This window comes from Bombus impatiens, unplaced genomic scaffold (assembly GCF_000188095.3).
Source record: "Bombus impatiens unplaced genomic scaffold, BIMP_2.2 scf_0203, whole genome shotgun sequence".
In the NCBI taxonomy this organism is placed as follows: Eukaryota; Metazoa; Arthropoda; class Insecta; order Hymenoptera; family Apidae; genus Bombus; species Bombus impatiens.
In genome coordinates this window covers 664658-679999 of record NT_176622.1, presented here as the reverse complement: position 1 = coordinate 679999, position 15342 = coordinate 664658, and the positions used below count along the sequence as shown (strand labels likewise).

At 39.4% G+C, this 15342-nt stretch overlaps 1 protein-coding gene and 1 pseudogene across 1 annotated transcript in view; both read right to left on the bottom strand.

Annotated features, from left to right (window-relative positions):
- Window positions 1–15342, bottom strand: part of LOC100743494 — a 129329-nt gene that overhangs the window by 64317 nt on the left and 49670 nt on the right.
- Window positions 5797–8257, bottom strand: LOC112212512 (annotated as a pseudogene).

The window sequence follows — 15342 nt, the reverse complement described above, 5'->3', positions numbered from 1 at the left end:
TGAGTAAACAGTCGCAGGTAAACCGGCTCGCCGGTTACCTTTCCTCCTAACGATTCCATTGAATAGGTTGAGACGAACGCCATACTCGACGTGTAATGGGCTCATCCGAATCACCTTGAATCGCTTTAAAACAACGTGACCAAGGCTTCGCTTCGTTTTTAGCATCACCCGTTATACACTGGCTATAAAGAGTATTTGCATACAGCCTTATTTTCCAGTAAAACCCTTTTCTTATTTATTTATTTATTTATTTATTTATAGGACCCATCCCATCAGCGTACATTAAGTATTTTACAACGACAGACAGTTAAGACGGACACTTAGAGAAGAAACGAAAAAGAACAGGAATTTTTGCAAAATGTGGAATATGAAAAGCACAGTTAGTTCGCAGTAAATTCAAGACGGAGATAACGTCTCGTAGATGACTCGCTGGAGTCACTGGACTGGAGAAAAGATTTATGCGGCCAGAAAAACTGTCAGCTACAGAGCAAACGCGATTTAGGGTATCTAGATGGAAATATTTAGACTCGCAATCGTGAAACTGGAAGAGCAACGGTTCGCCTAAAGACCAGCGAGAAGTCTAAGCGCATAAATGTCGATGGATGAAAAAATACGCGGACCGCTCGTAAGGTCAGCGATTGTTTCGTGCAGCGAAGAAAAATCAGCGACGAGCGTACGTTCCTCGAGGGACCTTAGATCAAGTAAGGCCATTACCGGTGAATAATCATGACACGTTGTGCTCGTAGCGCGGTGCAAACCACACGATGCATACGAAACACAGAAAATCTATGTTGAATTGTTTCGAGAAGCAGCGTGTGTTTGATCGGATGAGACCGGAGATGAGAGACGCGTGTTAATTGCCGAAGGCTGGCTGGAATCGGAGGAATGACGCGTGTTAATCGACCAAGGCTGGCTGGAATCGGAGGAATGACGCGTAACAAGTCCTAAGGCTCCTGCGTATCTACGTTTCGGATATTTTCCGAGCGAAGAGAGAAGATTAGGTCAGGGCCACGAAGGTGCTCCAACGTCGCGAATGATCTCAGCTGCGGAGATAGCTGAAAGACGATAACGAAAAGTAGCAGAGGAGAATAAGTATTGGCTTGGCAATTAAACGATCGCGCGTTTTGTCATTACCACCTGATCGCAAAATCATTATAAAAATATATTGTAGTATCGTGACTAATTATGATTAGTTTATTAATGATAAATGGATTAAACGGATGTTAATTAAACAGAAGACCATGCTTATTACGTTGTTATGATTAGTTTATTAACGATAAATGGATTAAACGGATGTCAATTAAACAATGGTCATTAACGTGAACTAATCGTAACAACGTATTATAATTAAGACAAGTAGATAATTAATTGACAAGTCTCGTCAACGCTGATTCGACTCTCTCTCGACAACGCTAACAACGCTATCTCGACAACGCGATCAGCACTCTCTGGCTTCTCATCTCGTACTGCTGTCGATTCGTTTATTGTCCCCTAGCAACCCCTTGTCCTTTGTCTTAGCCTCGCTACGTACATGCTCAGCAACCGCTTGTTTATAATCCCCCAGGCTCCTCGTCCATGATACTACGATATGTTAATATAACAACAAACGACAACGTCGACAACACATACCAGATATCCGTCAGGTAATCCGTCCACGATAGCACGCTACATCTCTAGATATATGCAACTTCGAACTGAGAATTTCCAGCTAAAAATATAAATAACGAGCGAAGAGCGAAGATCGCCAGTCGAATCGCTCGTTCGAACGTGCTACAAATTCGTAGTCAACTGAGATTCCATCCTAGATAGATCCAAACAATTGAAATCGAAACTAAAATACTTCCACTGGCTCATTGGCGGACGCTGCAACTTAAACGCGCAGAGTAAAATAACGTTATATAAGGTTGTGTTAAGACCTGTTTGGACCTATGGGACCCGACTATGGGGAACAGCGAGTAATTCCAGCATAGAAATTTTTCAACCATTCCAATCGAGAACTCTGAGATCCTTGGTAGACGCACCTTGGTGTGTTACCAACGAAACGATGCATCGCGACCTTAAGATACCCACGGTTAAAGAAGAAATATCCAAATTCGGTAATAGATATGTTGAGATACGCGTAATTTTATGTGCTAGACTAGATTGACCGCGTAGTGGTGATACACGTACGTAAATACGAGTGTGTGGAAGTATGTGTGTGCGCGGCTTCTCGAAAACAGAGGAATGTAAACTGTTCGATTAACAGTGTGGTATGGAAGAAGGTGAGACGCGTGCAAGTGAGTATCGATGAATATCTTTGGAATCGTTGATCAAGTAAATATATAATTGTTCTAATATAAATTCCAAGTGTAGATTTAGTGTTCCTATACCGTTATTTCGGTAATTAGGATGCAAAATTCTCAACAAGATATAACATAAGAATTAACAACCACCAAAGCCCATTAGTTACCCAATTACTTGACACGACGGATCAGATCCGCAGACTAAAAGGACAATACCCTTTAGATTTAAGCATTGGATTCAACTAGAATCAAACATACTATAAACTCTTATAATCCAAGTTACAGTACCACGCCAAAATACTTATAATTCTTATAATACAAAATTTACTTATAATTCTCAATGAGAATTGATTGTAAATAGTCTACCAAATAAAAAAAACGAGTTTTCTTACTTTTTTAAGTATGAAATTTAAAGCTTCCTTAGGAAGAAATACGTACACATAGAGCGTACGATAGAACAACAGCCATAGAAAATGTAAAAAGATATAGAAGATACAAGAAACATAGAAAATATGGAAATACGAACATTCAAATAGGAAATACACAGATACACAAATTACGTGTTCAATTTTGATAATTTCGTCGAATCATTGCACAACCAACGATCTACCATTTTATCCTGCCAGTTCCGTAACGCGAAACCTCCCCCTCGAGATTCATCCATTTCCTGGAAAATTAACTTTCCACTTAAGGAACAGGGCCACGTCTATCCGCGAACGTTGCCAGTTTTCCTTAATTTTCGGTAAACTGATGGCCCGAGGGATTCAACGTGGCGCCGATTCGACATCGTATAACGAACTTTCAATTAGCACGACCATTGCAACCTTGACAATAGGTCAGTGGCTCTGACTTGAACGTGAGTAGCATCGAATCGTCGCTGGATTACGTTCGCTGCAAGTAGAATCGACGCGAATCGAATTGAAAAAAGCAAGAAGAAGGCTTTGAACGCGCTCGACCTATTTTTCTCTACAACGAGATTCCTTTAGCAATCGGAAGATCGATCGCTCGAGAATCATCGCCTAACCGAGCTTCCGAGATTCCGGCGAAAGCCGAATGTGGATCCGCGTAATCGCTGAATCTCTGCCGTTGGATCCTCCGCATCAACGTTTCTCGATATTTTAATAAATCTAGACGAGGCCAATCGAGTACAGTGGAACTCCGTTCGTCTGAACTTGTCGCAGGGCAAACACTTTATACAGGGTGGTCCGTAAAATCGAGTTCCAATAGTCCAACTAGAATCAAACATACTATAAGCACTTACAATCCAAGTTACAGTACCACGTCAAAATAATTTACTTATAATTCTCAATGAGAATTGATTGTAAAAATTCTACCAGATAGAAAGAAAAAGATAAGAAAAATAGTCCAAGTATAATGGAACCAATCGTGGTCGAACTAGTTGGCTAGGTGCGAGCAAGCAATCGGTTGGAGACCTGTACACGTGCGAAGATAACTGGAAATTGTGAAAAAATTTGTAGAATAAAATTTGTCCGTTTAAGCCGTCGTTTTGAGGAAGATGAAGATGACATTTACAAATTTATCTGGCTCAGAGAACAGATATCTCACGAAAGAATGTTACTTTACTTTTGTCGCTTGTTTTCACGCGTAGCTCAACCACCTGTCGATTATTCGCTCTCGTTCGGTTAGGAATGAGCCGGGTTTAACGTTAGAACTACCACAACAGTCAAATCGACTGGTTTTACAATTTTATTTTAAAATTCCTCCTTCGTGTTATATTTTCGCAACGATAACTAAAAGAATAATATAATGAATTTTATTTTCTTTTTTACGTATTCAAACTGAAAATAATTTTGTATCAGGGCTATTTATATCAATACCAGTGAAAATGATTGGTACTTGTTAAAGTGTAAAAGGGTCCTGCAATCCGTTTATCGAACTCAATTAGCCAGTTTCCTCGTTTTCTACAACTTGCCACGCGTTTTTTATATTTGTACTGCGTATCGTTCGATATGACGATATCGGTTATCGGGAAAATTGAGGATCGATCGCTAGATCGCTAGATGCTGACGCTAGAAATACCACAGCGGTGAAAACGACTGGTTCTACGATTTTGTAAATGTGTCGACCCTCGTTTAGGGATCATTTTAGGGATCATCGTTAATAATACCAAAAACGTACTACATAGCGTGGAATTTCTTCTGAAAGAAAGTACTAAATCAATAAATATACAAATATTCTGTCATTACGTACTTTTTAAAGACCAATCATTTTGACTGTTTTTGATAAAAATAGCCTCGTGTTAACTATCGGATAGTTCCAGCGTTAAGTATACTTGGCAAATTCTCAAACTCGATTATCCTCCCAACGAATTTCATTCCACGTTTACGTGCAATTTTTTCTCCTACAATCACCCTGTATAATGCAATTGTAGCACCATTTACGGACCACTCTGTATAATTGGAGTTCGTATAATGGGAGCTTTCCAATTTTTCCCATTTATCTATTTATTATCTTAGCAGGTCACGTTCGAATTCACAGAATTCGACCAACAACGAGTTCAATTGATCGGCTATTAACCCAAGTATCTTTCCGATAAATGCAGTTGAAACGTAGCTGTGAAGAAAAAGATGTGAACAGGTAAAACAGGTAGAGTAAGTATGTGAATGAAATTGAATTAAATACATAAAAATGTAAATATTCATTTCAATTATTCAGTAGATAAGCTACGTACGATAAAGATACAGAGTATCGATAAAACTTACTCGTGTAACCACACTACTAATTAGATTAAATTTCATCGATAGCTGCTTCCCCACTATCTGTTTTTCAGCTCAACTGCGAGTGTTCCATTGGCTTGGCAACTAAGTGATTGCGGATTTTGACATTAGATGGTATTGACAAAATCCGCAATCACTTAGTTGCCAAATCAATACGCTGTAAAGTACAGTACGTTCGAACGAAACGAAACGACGAAAACGGAGGAAATGGAATGACGTTGACGGTGAGCCGAGTTCGCTGGTATCTTCGTGCCACGATTTCCATAACAGTCCGTGTTGGTGAAAAATGTCGCATCAAGGTGTGCCTTGTATTCTGTTCACGATTCTCGTCGTAATGTGTATTACGTTTTTTCATGGCCAAGCTATCGCCAGATAGCAGATTGACGGAGTTTCTCAGAAATCAGACCGATTCACTCCACCTTTTCTATGTTTCTTGATTTCGTCTGGAAAAACTTACGATTAACGATCTTCCAACGATTTACGATAATATACAGTACGCGGTGGAATAATAAATTACCAAAGAACGACAGCAAAATATGCGATAAAATTGTTTCATTTAAGGTTCACTTCTCGAGAAAATCGAGTTTGAAAATTTATCAAGCTCACTGGAACGTATTCAAATCCTTATTGGCAATTAAGCGATTAACTGACAAGAAACACCTAACCTAAGTGTCAAAATATCTCTGGTGCGTTGATTATAAAAAATGAAAAATAGACGAGCAAATATAATAGGTTGGCAACTAAGTAATTGCGGATTTTGTCATTACTACCTAACGTAAAACCCCGCATTCACTTAGTTGCCAAGCCAATATAAAATCATTTGTCTTCCTCTGCATTTCCAAAGCGATTGTTTCGAACGAGATCGCGGGAATAAAATGGCGAACCGTGGACGTGTTCGATTAATATTACAACACGGCAGACACTCGAATAAATGCTCGATCGATTTCGCGTGCAAACGTAATTACGTGCGTTCCTTCGGTTTTTAATCGATACGAGGCTGAACCTTGAGTCATGCAGACGCGGCCATAGTCTAAAGGAATATACAGAGGACACCGGATTGCCGTCACGATTCACTTGTAGAAAGAAAAGAGGAGAGGAAACGCGGATAAAATGCCCCATTTCGCAGGTGGCGCGTTGTTGCGGCTCATTATGGCCGAAGATTGGAAAGTATTGTGCAATGTACAGGCCGTTCAAGTACCGTTCTCTAAGCCGTGGAATTCAGCGACGGACGTGTTCCGTGACATTCGATTAATCGCTTTGATTAACGACCGTTCTGTCAACCTTCCACGCTCCATTATTCGATTCTGTCTCACGATCCGTCGCTCTTCCGTTGATCCACTTATTCCTCGTTCGCCTCTCGTTCCTTCTTTTCCTCTTTTTTTCCCTATAAAATCACGTCGCAAACAATCGGTAATCGTCGATAGGAAATCAAGCTTCTGTCATCTCTGTAAAACAATCGTCTTTACCTGAGGCTAGTCTCGTGCGAGAAGGTACGTTGCATACAGCGGCAAAGTATCCGACAGTCTCGACATTTGCCATGAAAGATGTTAATTTTTATCCATTGGCTGTGTTTCTCTCGACAGTCAGAACAAATTTTATTCCGCGTTTCGTACCTTCTTTCGCGTGTAGCGCGACCTCCCATTGCCAATTCATCGTCGATCTATTGGGTTGGCAACTATGTGATTGCGGATTTTGTCACTAGGTGGTATTGACACACCTAACTCGCAAGTGTCAAAATATCTGATTATTTTCCAATTCCTCGTATTTGTTCTCTGGTGTGTTGATTATAAGAAATGAAAAATAGGGGAGCAAATATAGTGGGTTGGCAACTATGTAATTACGGATTTTGTCAATACCACTTAATGATAAAATCCGCAATCAATTAGTTGTCAACCTAATAGTTCTTAACCGATCCAACTATTTTAACCCTTTCGCTTCGGCAGTCCAATCCGCCGAAGTACTGTCACTGAACGGAAGCGTGCGCCAGAAATGCGCACAGTGTGCGTGGTCGTTGTGTATACGTTTTCCTAAGTCTTAAATAACAATAATTCTTGTAAGAACCGTATATGAAGTATCGTTTCACTGCCAATGGATTTGACAGATTTTTTAGCACGAAACAGTATACGATCGTTTGGACGTTTGAAATATATTGCGTAAAACGTTTTGATGTTGTTTCGACAATAAGTAACTTTTAAGAAGCGATTAATCCAATATATCGGTAAAATCAACGGAAAATGTTCTGCCGATAACGAAAAAATATATTACTGACTACAGATGGCACTGATGTATGTCCGATATATGGGGTACCGAAATCAGAATTCGTCGAGTGGTCACCGCCTATAAGCGGCGTTCGTAGCCACGGGTCATCTCGCGGGCGCCGCCTATAAGCGGCATTCGAAGCAGAAAGGTTAAGGAAAAGAGTATTATTAATCGACGCACGTATGTACGTCTCGTTGGTGATAATACGGTGGAAGTTGTACGCTCGGATAGCGAGAAATGTTCGGTTGTTTTAAGTCCAAACTCCACGCGATAATATTCGACTTCGTAAACTTTATTCTATCGGGACTGGATTTCCTCAGTTTACGTACTAATGCAGGTAGAACAGTGGAAAACTGCAACGACGAATTATCCATTCCTATCTAACCGAGAATTAGTTAGGTACAAGAGTTTTCAAGCTGAAGTCTCTCGAGAATAAAGCGTAGTTTTGTTATTCTTGAAGCTCGTATCGTTTTCAGTTAGACAAGCTGCCTGAGATTCGTTCGTACCGTGAATTTAGGCGCACGATATATATCACGTACTATACAAAGCGTTTCTAGTAACTGGGACAGGCTATGACCTCGTTGCAAGTGAAATTGAGGAAAGATCGTAGAGGAAAATTTTGCAAATCGGCGTTCTGCTGCGTCGATTTTGCTGCGCTGTGAAAAACGAAAAGAAAACGAGATTGCCGTGGAAATGATAAGCAGCATCTAAGTTTATTCAAAGATACTGTAAGAGTAGATGTACATAAAATAATCGCAAAGATCCTTGTATCGCGGTTAAACACGAAATATAATGGATACAACAAAGAAAAGAGAAAAGGAAAAATTTTCACTGTTTAACAGGCTCGATCGTAGTAATTTTCTCGCAGATGCTCCGGTGAAACTGTATCCTTTCCTCAAATGAAACTTTATAATTATTTATAAAGCAGTCGATGCAAGTTTTTATCGTTTACAGAAAGATATTAAGTTACTTGAGCCAAAAAACGCCAAAACCACTTTAAAAGTTATTTCGATTTTAAGAGCGCTAAATTTAGCGCATGGAAGGAAGAATTTACAAAATTACATCTTTCAAAGTAATTACTTTTTCCAGCTATTTACCTTGATACATTTTTATATCATGTTGGCACGGTAAAGTACATGGAATGCTTTACAAGCGAATTATATAGTTTCGTTTAAATGAAAAAGTGTATCTGCACTCTGCAACTGCAGTGTACTGATACATCCGCGCGAGTACGGTAATACGATAAATCGCGTTAAACAGTGGGAAGTTTTCCTCTACGATTTTTCTCTAACTTTGCTTCCAACTATATAGCCTGTCCCAGATACAAGAGACACCCCTTATAATATAATACGATATATCTTAACTTCACTTGCAACGGAGTTCTATAGCCTGTCCCAGTTACTAGAGACACCCTGTATAATATAATATTTCTATAACATAGTATGATATACATGATATAATAGAATATATCTATAGTATGTTATAATATATCTTAACTTCACTCGTAACAGAGTTCTATAACCTGTACCGGTTACTAGAAACACCCTGTATAATGTAATCCAATATATCTTAACTTCACTTGCAACAAAGTCCTATAGCCTGTCCCAGTTATTATAGACACCCTTTATAACGAATTATATCTTGTATAATATATCCATAGCGTAGTATAATATATATGACATAATATAATACATCTATAGTATAATACATTTTCATTTCATTTGCAACAAAATTCTGTATCCTATGCCAGTTACTAGAGGCACCCTGTATAATATAATACAATATATCTTAACTTCATTTAGAACAAAGTTTTGTAGCCTGTCCCAGTTACTAGAGACACCCTGTATAGTACAATATATCTATAGTATGATATAATATATCTTAGCGTCACTTGCAACAAAGTCCTATAACCTGTCCCAGTTATTATAGACACCCTTTATAACGAATTATATCTTGTATAATATATCCATAGCGTAGTATAATATATATGACATAATATAATACATCTATAGTATAATACATTTTCATTTCATTTGCAACAAAATTCTGTATCCTATGCCAGTTACTAGAGGCACCCTGTATAATATAATACAATATATCTTAACTTCATTTAGAACAAAGTTTTGTAGCCTGTCCCAGTTACTAGAGACACCCTGTATAATATAATATTTCTATAACATAGTATGATATACATGATATAATAGAATATATCTATAGTATGTTATAATATATCTTAACTTCACTCGTAACAGAGTTCTATAACCTGTACCGGTTACTAGAAACACCCTGTATAATGTAATCCAATATATCTTAACTTCACTTGCAACAAAGTCCTATAGCCTGTCCCAGTTATTATAGACACCCTTTATAACGAATTATATCTTGTATAATATATCCATAGCGTAGTATAATATATATGACATAATATAATACATCTATAGTATAATACATTTTCATTTCATTTGCAACAGAATTCTGTATCCTATGCCAGTTACTAGAGGCACCCTGTATAATATAATACAATATATCTTAACTTCATTTGGAACAAAGTTTTATAGCCTGTCCCAGTTACTAGAGACACCCTGTATAATATAATACATCCATAGTATCATATAATGTATCTCAAAGCTCGGCGCTAAGTTTTTGAGACAGCCAGTAGGCATATAGCGTACGGTTGATAAGAATGGAAGCGGAATCGCGATCCATTTGCGTTGTCCTCGGCGTGGCCCAACACTGCGTAGACAATTCCGTAAATAGACGGTGTACAGAGTGTTTCTACCGTATCTGTCGCGGTTCTGTCGTGCTCTGTGAATATGCGTTGATCGATACGCAGCCACAGCACGTGCGCCATGTGCGTCACGTGCGCCTATAACCAGCCTGGCTAATTGAATCTCCAAGAACGCTGAAAGTTGTTGCATACATATAACTCGTCTCTCGTTAATCGCATTACGCGAAGTTTCAAACACTCGCCGACAGGATCATCCCAGCTTTTAGTTTACCCACCAGGGTTTGCTTTAGGCTAGTTAGACACCAAGATACGCGTACGCGATACGAATTCAAGTGGAAAATACAAGAAGATACGTGGCGCGTTATTCGCCTAATACGACAATCTCCCGTCCGTCGTTTCTTTCTTATTTGATACACATAAAACACTCTGATAAAAAGAAGACTAAAGAGAAAACAGCCTACTGACCTCGCTAAAGAAATAAAATAGACAAACTCGAAGATGATATCTCGCTGGGGGTAGCCATCCACGTGTAATGTTGCAATTAAGCTTCTAACTCAGCTAATTGTAAAGTACAAACTAAATAATAAAAAAAGAAAAGATTTATATGTCGGAAATGAAAGAACATCGGGACCTATCTTTTGGAATTTTTGAAAAAATCGCCAATACTTTAGTCTGGGCTTTTTATTATAGCTGTACTTAAATAATAAAACCTAGAAGCAGTTGTATATGATTTAATCCGATTATGTTTGCCCGAGATTTACGACAGTAGGCTTGGACTCGTTTTTATCTAACAGAGGTATGCAGTAGTTGTATAGCTCTCGTTAAAAAAATACATTTGTATAGAGAGGTACAGAGAAGAGAATACAAGTGAACAAGTAAGTTTAGTTACACTTGAATTGTGCACAAGTAAGTTGAGTTCGACTCAGACTTTGCAAGAAAGCGCATTTCTTGTATTCGTTATCGAACCTAAGATCATTGTCATTAGCATCTCGACTATCTAATCGCCACGGTTACTTGTCAAATTCTGTAATAATCGTATTTGTTCCAGCAAATATCATCTATATCGCATAACTAGAATGGCTAATCCAAATGAAGATTGCAAATGAGGACTCGGTAAGGGGGTACAATCGGTAAGGGGGTGATTCTACGCGAAAAAAGAAGTCGAAAATGTAGAATAAAAATTTTTCGTTCGAGGCTTCGTTTTCGAGAAAATCGACTTTGAATTTTGACTCGGTACGCCTGCACTTTATCGCGTCTCGTTATAACGGATCTCACTATAGATCGTTGTCTCGATGGAAAAATTAAAAAAAAGTTTGTATTCTATATTTTCGACTTCTTTTTTCGCTTGTACCACCAGTTACCAACCAGCCTGTATAAAACTGTACCATGCACGAGTATCTGGACAGTGAAATCATAGGCAACGTGTAAGACACGCTACGGGTAAGCCTGTTCAATCTCCGATTTTCATCTCTGATCTATAGTAGATACCGATAAAAACGATAGTTGAAAATGAATTAATACAAACAGTTATTTAGCACAATAATAATAGTGTATCCAATGAAATAACACGCAAAAGTGTGTGTGCAATTCTATAATACGATCTCACATTCCTTCGTAGATTATGCGATTTCTTCTCAGACGCAGAGAAGGACGCGAGGAAGATTAAGCAACGAAGATTACTCGTAGCAGGCGAAGATGGTGACAAACGGGCGAGATTAAGTTTTTGAAAGAGGAAAAGTACGAAAACACTGGATCGGAAGTTTCGTAGTTGGCCAGGCGCGGTGACTGGAGAGGCGCGGAACGAAAGCGCCGCTTTAACGGTTCAAACCACTTTCCTGGAGCCGGCGAGAGAGTGCAGTGAACGAGCACTCGTGCACTCTCGAGCACGAGTACTCGCCGCGTATAGACGCAGGCCGGCTCGCGCGCGCATCAAAATACGCCGCTTTTTCTCCTTTCGCCGACGTTTAGCCCCTAAAATCGGCCCCCGACGAGCGCAACTACGCGGACGCCCGCGGCTTCGCTGCCAAAAGTCTCTCGCTCGCCGCTCTTTCCGCTCGACGATCGTTTTCCAACGTGTCTCAAAGTTTCCAGAGTGAGAGAGTTTCGGTCGGAGAAGACGAGATACAACGAGCGAAATAACGTACCTCGGCATCCTCGAGCTGTGACAATTTTCTCCTCGAACTACGCGGTTCCATGGTAAACTGTACTTGAAATTCTTTTTCGGTATTTTATTTCGCTCGTACAGCACGTGAAATCGTTGGCCGGACTCTGCCAGGTCGAGCGATAAGTTCGTTCGCGTTTCCTCGATTAACTGTTAGACCGTGCACTTTCCCGCGTTTCTTTCTAAAAGCGAGAAAATGTAGGGAATTCGCGTGACGCGTAAGAACGTAAGAAACGTGGGAAAGAAGCGTTTGTAACGTTTTAACGTTGAAGTTAACCGCGTTCGACGAGTACACGCGTCAAACAGAAAGTGTACATCGGTGCGTTTCACGCTTATGAAATAAAAATTACCGTTTACCATAAAGAATTGAAATTTTAGTAAGAAGCAATAGAAATTTGCCACGTTCGCCTTATTATTGCCAATAAAATTATGTTGTGTATTTTGTACGAGGAAAAATTTGATTATTCTTTGTGGTATATCGGTTATTCCCCGTGCGATGTTTAATGAACAATTTTTACAAACTGAGTCGATTATTTTCACGTTATATCGAGAATATTGGAATTGTTTGCGTAATCTTGTCTCTCTACGAAATGCATGGATATTTTCACGTGTATGTCGGCGTATTCTCGATAACAATATAATATATAATATAACACATATAATACGATTAAATTTTTTGGTCGGACGTGTCGGACAAATTACGAGAAACGTGCAATTCCACAAAAGCGAACTTGGAAAGCTGGTCGACCAACTACGAGTCGCAAGTGGAAAACTATGTCGTTGCACAGCAACCGCTGCAAATCCTACGCCTCTCGTGGAGAACATTTGCCCAAATTTATATCGTCTGAAGGAAATTCATTTCGAAAATATACCGCCTGTTGGAAAAATGAAATTCTAAGGAGTTCTATCTCGTACCCCGTTTCGAAGAATTTCACACTGAAAAGACCCACTGAATCTCTTACGTCGTTTGTTCATTTTTCTTGTTTATGAATTTTGTAATTTTGCTGCAATTTTGAAATCTTGTGTAACCATAAAAATGTAAGCCATCGTCGTTTCGCTTTAATTTCGTTGCAAAATTTATAACACGAACATTTCCCCCGTGTTTGACGCGTAAACTCATCATCGCTTGTTTTATTTGCGCAGCCCACCAGAGATTTGCAAAACTAAATTCCGTAGTTAACCAACTGGTTAATAGGAGAAATAACTTTCTACGTAGGTCGCATCACGCCAGTTACGAAGTTGCGAAATTGCATAAAAATCCCAGGTCTATTTATTCGTCCGACGTACTTCGTACGAGTGGAAAATCATGGCGTTTCACGATCACCGAGGATTGGAATTCGGTCTCAGGGTCGTAGCCATAGACCCATGATTCATCGCCTATAACGACCTGTTTGAACGTTTTAGCTTCGCTTCTAATCGATTTCAAATTGTCCTGCACGACTTCCATATCTCTTCATCCACGTTCTTCGTTTCTCGGTCATCGTCAGATGTAACTTGCGATATTCCTGATTTTCCACTCGTACAAATTGAGGTACCGTTGCTGGCTAGCCATCCGGAGAGTCATACGCTTTGTAGGATCGCTCATTAAGGTGCCCCATAAATGACGAAGCCATATTTTCTACATCGGCTCTAATTACCGTATAATTGCCAATAACTAATTACTCTACAGCACTCAGTTAGAGAGACAAATATATTTGGATCGTCTATGGGTCGGTTTCTTTGTGGACAGATCTCGTGCAAACGAATCTTAAGATATTTTACGCATATAACACGCAGATACGATGTCGAAGCTGAGTTACCCAAGACGAGCTACCTCGATGGTTCTTTCAATTTTCTAGATAACGAGAAACGTTTAAGGAACGAGCTTTTAGATTTCAAATCAGAGGAGCCAACAGTTCCGTTAATAAAAGGAGAACAGAGTATTTTGTTTCAGAAACGTTAGCATGATTTCTCATCCATTATTACATATATAAAGTCTGTGACTTTCAGTGACCTCGACTGATCATTGAGATTCTCTTGAGAACCGTAGGTGTTGGAAAAATACATGGTTCCATTAAGAAAAGAAAAATGTACGTAATCTGCGAATCTTTCAAGTGCGTCCATCTGATAAAACGTTTGGACCTCCATGTAAGGACTCGTTGTCGGAAACAAAGAATTTCTGTTTCAAACACCTTTTCTTGTCTCCAAAATTAAAAGAGATATTTCAGTGGATCATCCTGAGTGACTCGTCCTCTGTATACGTAATTATACAGGAGATATAATACATTTTAATACAACAATACACACGATACGATCTAGGAGTTTACAATGTTACGATAGAATCGCTGATAGTAAGGATCCTTCAACCAGTTACCTGGCTGCGACCTCTTCGAAAAGTGTGTACCTACAACGTATCGCAAAAAGTAAGCCACGATGTATACTTGTCAAGCACAGAGCACGTGTGTTTGTTGTAACACAGAATTAAATTGTAACGAAACGATCGTTTTCCTTCTTTTCCCTTTTTCCTCTACTCACGACGAGTATACTCGACATAACAAAAAATATTGGCGCTTCTTCACGACGAGTATACTTGTCAAACACAACAGAGCATGTGTGTTTGTTGTAACACAGAATTAAGTTGTAACGAAACGATCGTTTTCCTTCTTTTTCCTTTTTTCTCTACTCACGACGAGTATACTCGACATAACAAAAAATATTGGCGCTTCTTCACGACGAGTATACTTGTCAAACACAACAGAGCATGTGTGTTTGTTGTAACACAGAATTAAGTTGTAACGAAACGATCGTTTTCCTTCTTTTTCCTTTTTTCTCTACTCACGACGAGTATACTCGACATAACAAAAAATATCGGCGTTTCTTCACGACGAGTATACTCGTCGAAAATAGCTAACTGGTTAATGATATCCAGCTTTGCCATGGATGTAACGTGTCGGGCGTACGTTCGTGTGATCTTCTACGTGCCGTGAATCGTCGGGAGAAGCCGAGGACGGGTTTTCCCGCCTCGTACCTCGATTTTCTCTGCCCTCGCCGAGAGGCAATCGCTGCATCCGATAGCAGACACAGTGATTCTCGTCTGGCGCCAAGCGGATCGTATGCCCACCGGTATACACACCCTTGGTAACAGGAAGAGAACGAGTTTTTACGTTAAATTTTAACGAAATTATCGGCTCGCCC